The sequence below is a fragment of the Nothobranchius furzeri genome, chromosome 4 (genome assembly GCF_043380555.1).
Source record: "Nothobranchius furzeri strain GRZ-AD chromosome 4, NfurGRZ-RIMD1, whole genome shotgun sequence".
Classification (NCBI taxonomy): Eukaryota; Metazoa; Chordata; class Actinopteri; order Cyprinodontiformes; family Nothobranchiidae; genus Nothobranchius; species Nothobranchius furzeri.
In genome coordinates this window covers 59,466,174-59,474,416 of record NC_091744.1, presented here as the reverse complement: position 1 = coordinate 59,474,416, position 8,243 = coordinate 59,466,174, and positions in this window count along the sequence as shown.

The following is an 8,243-nucleotide window of genomic DNA, read 5'->3' as shown; positions in this document are numbered from 1 at the left end:
TCACATCTGGTCTGAAGAGCCCAGCCCATGTTGACTTGTTTGGCTGGGTCCTTAGAAGGATGCATCCCCTGAATTTGGACACAGCACATGCATCATCTGTGGTGAATATGCATTCCTACATGATAAGTGGCTACACGGCTGTTTGCTAGCAACTAGCGTTCTAAATAGTTGCTCATCAGTGAGCAAATCAGCGTTTGCTAATGGTGTTTAGCTGCAGAGGCCTCCTGAATTTGGGTTGATGCCAAAAGTCAATCAGTTGTAGATGTACTTACCAATCCAGCCAAAAGTTTCATTATAATGCATTTAGTGGGTTGTGAGATGTTTTGCTGACAGGACAATAACACACACACATACGCAAACACACATACTTGTATTTATCTGCTTGTGTGGACCTCTATTGACTTCCATTCATTTTGATGACTCCATATGCCCTAACCCATACCCTAACCAAAACTGATCTAAATTAAAAGTTAATTCACACCATATAAAACCAAGTATAGGGCTCTTTGCATTGTGTGGACCAGCCAAATGTCCCCACCGTATGGAAATGACCACAGGTGGTAAAAGGCTAAATTTGTCCACTTAGAGACGCACACACATGGAAAATTGTATTACCTTTCTTCTGCAGGTTCTATCAAACGTGAGACTCGACTAAACAGAAGCTTAGATCTCATGTTCGAACATAATTAGAGGTTTTAGAGTGGATTTGATGATGTCCTCTTTAGAATGCATTCAGGTCTTTGATTTGTTCACATGAGAACTTCAGGTTTGTTAACCTGGAAAACCTCACATGAAAAATGACTTTTGCAAAGTTACTTTTTCCTGCTAATGGTTTCTTAACGGTGAGTTGCTGCACGGGCCATTTCAGTTAACTCATTTGAAGCACACTTTATAATGTTGTATTGTGAGCACTTGGACGCGTTTCCTTCTACTCATTCACACCTACTAATCATAGCTGTCATGAGAGGAGAGAGAGCGCTGTTCCTCCCTTACCTTTTCTCTGCTTCAGCTCTTTTCAGCAGCTCTCCTGCCGAGCCTATTTGACTCTAAACCACTCAGGAGATCAACGCTAAATAGATCCAACTTGTTTGCTTTTCAGGGTCAGGCCCTTTTATTAACAGCAGCTTTCATAATGCTTTTGCATTCAGTTTTTGCTTTCTCTTTACCCGTGTTTTTCCCCAAAGCAAGTATTTTTACAGTTCCAAGATTTATTTACAGAACAAAATGATGAATAACATAAATGAACCGAGTCTGAATTTGTTACATGAGTCATTCTTTTTGGATGTCCATAAATGAAGGACCTGGGATAATAATGTTTTGAATAAAAAATAAGATAAACATTTAACAAAATTTTAAACAAAAACAAGACACCGTTAGCATTCGCAATTATTTTGTATTTTGGCTGGTCCTGGATCATTTAGTGAGGTGGATTCTCTTTCTTTTCTGCTTCAGTCTGGTCTTGATTCAGCTATTTTGTCGCTGAGTAAACCGATTCTTAAAGTTCTGTTTAATTCTATCATCATTTCATGTTCATCAACTACAAAGCCACTTAGTGGACTCCACAGAAATACCCAAATCTGAAAGAAAGCCACATCCTTGAGACATTTTTAAAAGAGGAACTTCACTGAGAAACTCTTTTATACTTACTCTTTTGGTCACACTGAGTTTTTCATGCAGGCTGAACACGAAAATAGTCTCCTACACCTATCTCTTGCATGAGCTTCTGATAGAAAATAGATGGTGGATTTGAAAAACCTGACAGATCTACATCACACTGTCACTCAACATTCATGGACTCACCCATCTGGACTTGAAACGGGGAAAGACGTTGTTGGTTTAGCATCCAGGAAACAGCAGAGAACATCTCGGCTAGCAGAAGCTAACCGTTAGCGTTACCAACTCCACCACAAAGCAGAACTCCTTCAAGTTTGTGGAGAAAAAACATCCATGTCGCAAGTCAGCAGTAGAATCATGGTGCCGTTGTCCAATCCGAGGCAAATATCAGGAAGTAAGACTCCAAATCCTGCTGTCTGAAGTTACTTCCTCCTCTGAATTCTCCATGCAGAAAAAAGCACACTGGAGTTTTTTTGTCCCCCAGAGTTCGACTTACAAGGCTTTCGTTCCTACTAGAGACCACTGCTGTATTAAAATATGAGTAAAGTTTTTCACAATACAGTTATTATTCCAAAAGTGTCTTTCTATTATTTAAATATTTTATTTATTATTACACAAATAAATAAATTCTGCTGCCTCTGATGTTTTATTTCTTCATCTTTTTATGACACTCGATACATTGTTTGAGTCATTCTCACTTTTGGCCCCAGTTGTGCACGGGGGAGAAGTGAACCTGTGAACTTCTCACTGTGAGGCGACCGTGCTAACCACCACCTCACTACCCATGCAGCCCGCCTGAGTGTTTTCATACTCTTAAATTAAAATTCCTTTAACGTGACAGGGAAATAAGTCATTAGGAGCCTCACTAATTGCAAATCATTTTCCAGGAATAGTGGCCAACACAGAAAAGGAGCTGGAGACACTCAGACCTAAAATCTGAACCAATCCAAACAGAAAGTAACACCAGCCCTGGCAGCAGCACCATGTTTCACAAATTAATGAGCAGACAGCTCAAAACAGTGATTAACGTTACAAATTAATCACTCCTAAACTTCAAACATCAACTTTATTTGACTGATAACAGACAAATGTGTTAAATCTTCCCTATTTATTCTTGAATTTTTGTTTCCCATAAAGTCTTTATCTTGTAAACCACTGAACCTCAAATGCCATTTTCATTTTTCAGAAAGGAATAAGCAAGTGTGTTTGTGTTGTAGCTGTGGAGTGAAACCAGCAGCACTGATAGAAACCCACCAGTTCATCAGATCAAACGGGTTTATTAGTACATTTCAAAGCCGTCTGTGAACAATCACATAAATAAGAAACCTTTCTGATTCTGCACATGTACTTTCAGGTTTTTACCCACAATGCACAATGGAGTGTTAAAGAAGGGTTGCTGCTCCAGAGGGATACATCCTGAACATTGCCTAATTCATGCTCAGGGTTACCCAAACATGGCCTCCTCTGTCATGCATTTATTTGATCTGAAAGTAGCTGGAAGATTTCTCTGTTTCTGTTTCAGCAGCCTGATATATGATAATCCTGCACCAGCTATGCTTTTGGGTTGATTTCATATTTACAACTACATGTTGTTTTTATGTTAACCATAAATGTCAAGCTTTTGGAGACACAGAGTCGGGGAGGTCCTGCCAGGACAAAAGCGTGTTGTCCAGACTCAGTCTAGTGCATAGGTGCATTGAATCATTATTTTTCAGACAGGAAATACCTGCCATTGGACATTTTGCCTGTAAAATGTATTTCTAAGATGAAATGATTCTTGCCTAACATGGCTCTCTACACCCTTCTGACCTACTGGGTTTTTACTCATCTATTGGGTTTCTGGTAAAAGCTGCGAACGTTATTCGGTGTGTGATTCAAACGTGTCTTTGATCATTTCCTAACTGTAATTTGGAGTGATTGAAACTGCAAAATAACAAGTCTATAGCATCAGTCGTTGACCTGGCCTCATAAGGTGCCCACCACATTAGCATTTCTCTCTTGGCAGCTGTTAATGGTGGGGTGCACGGCTCTTTGCAGCGGTCTATGGAAGGAGAGCTGGGGTTGGGAGGGAGGAGTTTTTAACTCGTACTTGTCCCGCAAACTCAAACCACAAGCTGCCCAATGTCTCAAACCTCCACCCCTCTTTTCCCCCATCTACCTACCCTCACACACACACACACACACACACACACACACACACACACACACACACACACACACACACACACACACACACACACACACACACACACACACACACACACACACACACACACACACACACACACACACACACACTTTTCTGACCTCAGAGGTAGCTTCCAGGCCAGCTGGATTCTGCCTGAAACCCCACACAGCCATCAACAGCCACCACCACCCTCATGCCCCTGACCTATCACCCAAACCATTACCATAAACTTCTGCCCAGCTGCCAAACAACACACACACATTACTGCTCACAGTCAGGCCTGTCCATGTAAAGATAGCTCTGTCTCAGGGCAGAAAATGAAGCTGGTTGAAAAGGGTGAACGCTCTCAGTTATGATGGCCTCTTACACACGACATGAAACCTACTGAGGTCTTTTATGTTTTGTGGTTCAGGGAAATGTGCTGGAACAGTCTCCTGCCCGCGGCAGCTACCACTGTGCAATATTTGAGGCTGATGAAAACCGGGGTCTGCCGGTGTTTGAACCACTTTGTGAGATGCCACAAGCTGGCACACTACTTGCCCCTATACTCATCTGACAAACCGGGCCGCTCTCGCATTGCCTCAGACTTTGCCGAAAAAAATAAGAAGTAAAGAATCAATAGAGGTCTGACTTAGGAGACCACACGCACATGGTGTTACCGTAATGATGGCTGAGTCTGTTTGTTTGCACAAGTGAAGAGCGGGCTCAAATCGTTAATGAGTGCTTTGCGTCCAGCATGCAACCACAGCTAAGCCAGTGGGTCAACAAGGTTGGCTAAACTAACCACTGTGTATGTGTGTGTGTGTGTGTGTGTGTGTGTGTGTGTGTGTGTGTGTGTGTGTGTGTGTGTGTGTGTGTGTGTGTGTGTGTGTGTGTGTGTGTGTGTGTGCTTCTATATTTAGCATCATGTTACGTTTGTGACATCTACATTGGAATTTTTTATACTAATGAGGAAATTAAGAATTTTAGTTTCAACATTTAAAAAAAAGGAAAGAAAAGAAAAGGTTTCACTTGAAATTTCAAAATCTGAGCCAAGTGCACTTCTCAGCCTCAGAGCTGATGCATGTACTGTAAATAAGATTGTCTTTGTTGGTTTCCTGGCCATTTACTGTACAGTGAACTTTGGTCATGTATTTATTTATCCATAGGTTATTTAAAATGGACTGTGCTCAATGCAGAGGGCTTGACTGCCCTGGGACACGCTTGCAGCACTTGGCAGACAGACGCGGATGCTGAAGGCAACTTCTGGACAGCTTTATCCTGCGTCGAGCAGAGCGGGGCCACCCGCTTCGTTCTCACCAGGGCACAGCGACTGGCACCGCACCTCCAGACCTCAGTTTTCACCTCTCACTTTTCTGCTTCTCCACAAGAATTGGAGAACACTGAACACAGTTCAAACCCATTATGGATCGACTCCAACAGTTAAAGGGGAAGTTATAAACAAAGATGCCAAAAAAAAGTGTAAAAGTATGTGATGAGGATCACTGTCAGCTAGTACCACTTCAAAGTTTAGATCAGCATTTGTAATAATGATTGATTCTTAGACAAGAAAGCAGTGGCACTCATCAGGAATTGGGCAGATATCCAATGATGACCCAGTGGTTGATGGGAAATTTTAATAAAACATGAAACTACATTTTAACTTACTTTTTTCTAACCAGATAATTGGGCTTGCATCATAATATAATACATATTTAAACAAATTCATAAATAAAGAAAAAAAGTCCATCTTGGGGTTCTAGGGGTTATTAAAGTGCAGACTAGATAAGAACTAAATCACTTCCTCAGAGATGTGGAGATTAAACAACCTGCTAGCTACACAGAGAGCCTGCATGTTAGTGTATACAGTCCAGGCGAGGAGAAATTTGGATTTGAGACTACCTGGATGAGGACGAGTGGAGCCTCATGACGAAGCCACAGTTCCATCCAGATATTCTGCCATAGCTGTGGCAGAAATGACCCGAGCTGAATGTAAGAAGCAACTGAGACAGGAAAATACAAGCATGAAGAAAAAAAAAGCACATTTTTTTCCATCTTTTTAATTTGGGTTTGCATGATTTTGTTCCACATTTCACATTAGGCTAAATTATCACAAAAAAATCTGTACTTATTGATGCTTAAACTCTGTCCCCAACAAGGGGGCCCCGAGGGTGGATCCAAGCTTGCTGTTAGGGTGACGGGAAAATTATGGACCATTATGGCAACTATTATGAATTTTTTACATGTGGATTTGCGTTGACCTTCACTTAAAGAAATTTGTTCTGTAATTCTACATTTTGTAAAACGGAAGCCACCATCTGAGCAAGAAAACAAGTGAAAAACACAGAGGTCTTCTTTTATTTAAACACACCCTTGGCCTTGGTGTTGTAAATGTAAAGAAGTGTAAATTTACTAATGAACAGTGAGTCCATTAGACTTTCAATTACACACTGTGGGCAGGAGACAAATCAACGCCAAGTGTAAGTCAAACATGGGCTCCAGCCAGGCAGCTTGTTTTCTGTCCCGCTGTGGTTTTCCAACAGTCTAAATCCATGAAGCGGATTTGCTCACAAGAGCCAATATATGTCTCCAAGCTGCATCCCCTTGTAAAGCAAAGAAGGAAGGAAGTCAGAGCTCACAACTGTTTGTTTTGTGCTGCCCACCGCCTCACAACGCTGTAACATAAGACTGGGCTTTCATTGCCTCTGCACTGCATAAGCGAAAAGGAATTAGCTCTTTTAAATGTTTGTTTTGTGAGAGTTGTAAATAAAGCCGCACTGATTCAGACCTGGATCCTCTTTCTCTCAGATGGGGCACGGCTTGGTTGGGTGGTGTTGGAAATACTGAGGCATCTGAACATGTTTATATTACACTGCCCCCGGGGAGAGTTGAGCTTTGTGGTGCAGATGGATTACAGGGGGAAAAGAGCTGTTGTAGCTGCTTAAAGTTTGGTGTTAATGGTGGGAGTGAAGTGGCTGTGTAGGTGTGATCCGGTCACTGGAAGGGGGAATTCCGATGTTCCAGCTGTCTCTCAAGTTTAAAGGCAGATATTTTCAAGCTGCACTGATTAATAATTTATTTTCAGGGTACTTCTTGTTGGTAAAATATTTAACTCGTGTTAAGCCTTTACCGATATATTCTATGAAACACACAACTCACAAAGACAGACCCAGAATCTTTTTTTAACAGGTCATTTTCTATTTCCAGTCATGTTTTCGTAGGTTTGAACATTTTTGTTAGTGTTTCTGTAAGTGGATTTGTGCAGGTTTGCATTCAGTGATGTCAGCTGTTGACTTTTAATTATATTCTGTTTTCTGGGCACTCAAAGCTGAACTTTCATGCTCACTTTTATAAACAGTCTGGCAAAACATACATGCACACATGTGCACACACTGGCCCAAGCCCAGATGTTAGACCAGTCTGTAGCTATGTAATAACTTTTTTAGACAAAGTGTCTTAAAAAACAAAAAGGCCGCTGCAGAATTGTTTCAGACAATAAGATAAGACTGAGTTGTCAAATCTAATTTACTAAGCAAAGGTAGCATTATTGTAACAGTACTTATAAACAATAAATGGGCTGTATTTGATATAGCACCTTCTAGAGTCCTAGAAGTCCATCCACCCATGCACACACACATTCACACCCTGATGGTGATGAGCTACACTGTACCCACAGCTGCCCTGAGGCTCACTGACAGAAGCAAGCCGAGCACAGGCACCACTGGTCCCTCCGACTGCCACCAGCAGGTAATGCGGATTAAGTGTCTTGCCCAAGGACACAACAAAAGCATTCTCTGCTGAGACAACCCGCTCTACCTCCTGAGCTACTGCTACCCCTACTTGCTGTAGCAGGTAGGGTTTGTGAAGGTCTTTGGTTTCTGGTACTGGTGCTAAGCTATTTGCATCAAATTTAAGGTTAAGGTTTTCCCCTCTCAGAAATTCTGTGTGACTTTTTTAGAAAGCATTAAGTGATAATCCTACCCAACTGGTTCATTCTTGCTGCGCGGACGATTGTATAGCCGGTTGGTGGAGGGGTAAGAAGTTTTCTTTGAATTCTTACCATAAAGAACCGCGAAAACTAAAGAGATGGTTGTGGGTGACCTGTACACAGACCTGGACGATTTCTTCAGCAACTGACAGTTTGCAAGGCTAATTTTGTTTGTTTGTTTGATAAGTTCTTGTGATTTGTTAATTACATAAGATTGCTTTTAAATAAGGACAGTATCAGTGAAGACTTACCTGGTTTGCAGTCACAGTGAGGATTTTACCGTTCTCTTTGGCAATCACCCACGTGTGAGGCAAATCACGCTGTGACTCTGCTAGCCAGGTCTGACCTCTGTTTTAAGCATGACCACCACTTTCTGTTTTGCAGAAGAGATCCGTCCAACTTTCCTTGAAACAAAATAATTGTAAAACTTTTGAAAGCCTTTTTCATGAGTGAAGGGTACTGTACTAAATAGGA